We start from the raw sequence: 1,436 nt of genomic DNA on the forward strand, positions 1-1,436 counted from the left end.
ATAATAATTGTCTCGCAGCGAAAGTGGCGCCGCGCCAACTCCCGTGGAGAACGTAGGAAACAAAATTGGCGGGAAGTAACTCCTATTGGTCGCTCGAAATTCTGTCGTCGTAACAACGTAGAGCGCCAGCCACGAAAATTTTCAGTATATACAATTGATTTTATCTTTAACAGAACACTCTTGTATTGGATAACATCAAACAGTCGCATAACAGCATAGCAGAACGAATATTCAAATGCACAAATTGTGACAGAAATTAAAAGCGTTACTTCATTTACAGCTCCCTTGAAAACCTGAAAAAGTTTATTTCAGAGATGTAACTTCGTTATGTTTTTATTAGCTACGATTTCAACGAATTTATGCTGTAGAGGAAATAGCTAATCCTTATCACCTACTTTTTATTAATTCAAGGCAACTAGAGAAATACTAATTATTTAATTCCTATCTAGCTTCCTGCTTCGAGTAAAGAAATTGAGATACGCCACCTATTTTCAGTGTTGCAGCTTTGCATATAATAAAACGCAGTGGTGCACCATGTACAAGCTAAAGAAACTGATTAATTGCTTCTGGATGAGACCTTTATCGAGATCAAACAGAAAAAAAGTGATTCTTCTGAACCAGTATCTTTACACAGGTACACGCGGGAAATGAATAACTTTTATTTGATATGCAAAAGCGCGGAATTCAATACGTAATATGTTTACATCATAGTATAGTACACTTTAGCATAACTTCCAATCAACTGCAGTTCTGAGAAATAACAGCATTTGGAAACCATTCGTCCGAAAATTTGAAAATTGTGTTATACAGTTTATTTAAGAACTATGATAGCAACGAATTCACACATTTTTGGCGGTGTCATAATTTACAGAACACTGAAATTTTCACTAATCGTTGTGAGGATTTCACGTAGTACTAGTGCGTGGTCCTAGCTGGAATGTTGTCTGCGGCCAGTCAGGAGACAGCCCCAGTCAAGCAGGCGAACCCTCACGCAAGCAATACTGGAAAATTTCCTCTGACAAACATAGCTTTTGTAATATTCCTTGGCTATTTCGACATTTTAGTTTTCATGCTACTTTCGTAACCGACAGTTAGTTGCGAAATTTGGAAACTGCTAAATGTAAAAATACAAAAGCTTTTGCTACAATTTTATTTGGGAGGGAGTCATGACACCCCAGACACTTCTTAATGTCAGCTTCCCACAGCCCATTAGATTGTCGTCTTCGCCTTTCCTTATCTCTTGAAATCATCTAACGAATTGCCTTGATCCATTGAGGATCCGATCGCTCGCCTTGCTACATATTCCACTTCCGCTTAATTTTTATTATAGTTATAACCACGCTTTCAATTCGAATACCAATCCAAGTTCACACTTCTGTTTATTTCTTGTGTTGTCCATCCAATTGTCTTCAGCTGCTCTACACGTAAAAAAAATC

This window comes from Schistocerca serialis, chromosome 9 (assembly GCF_023864345.2).
Source record: "Schistocerca serialis cubense isolate TAMUIC-IGC-003099 chromosome 9, iqSchSeri2.2, whole genome shotgun sequence".
Classification (NCBI taxonomy): domain Eukaryota; kingdom Metazoa; phylum Arthropoda; class Insecta; order Orthoptera; family Acrididae; genus Schistocerca; species Schistocerca serialis.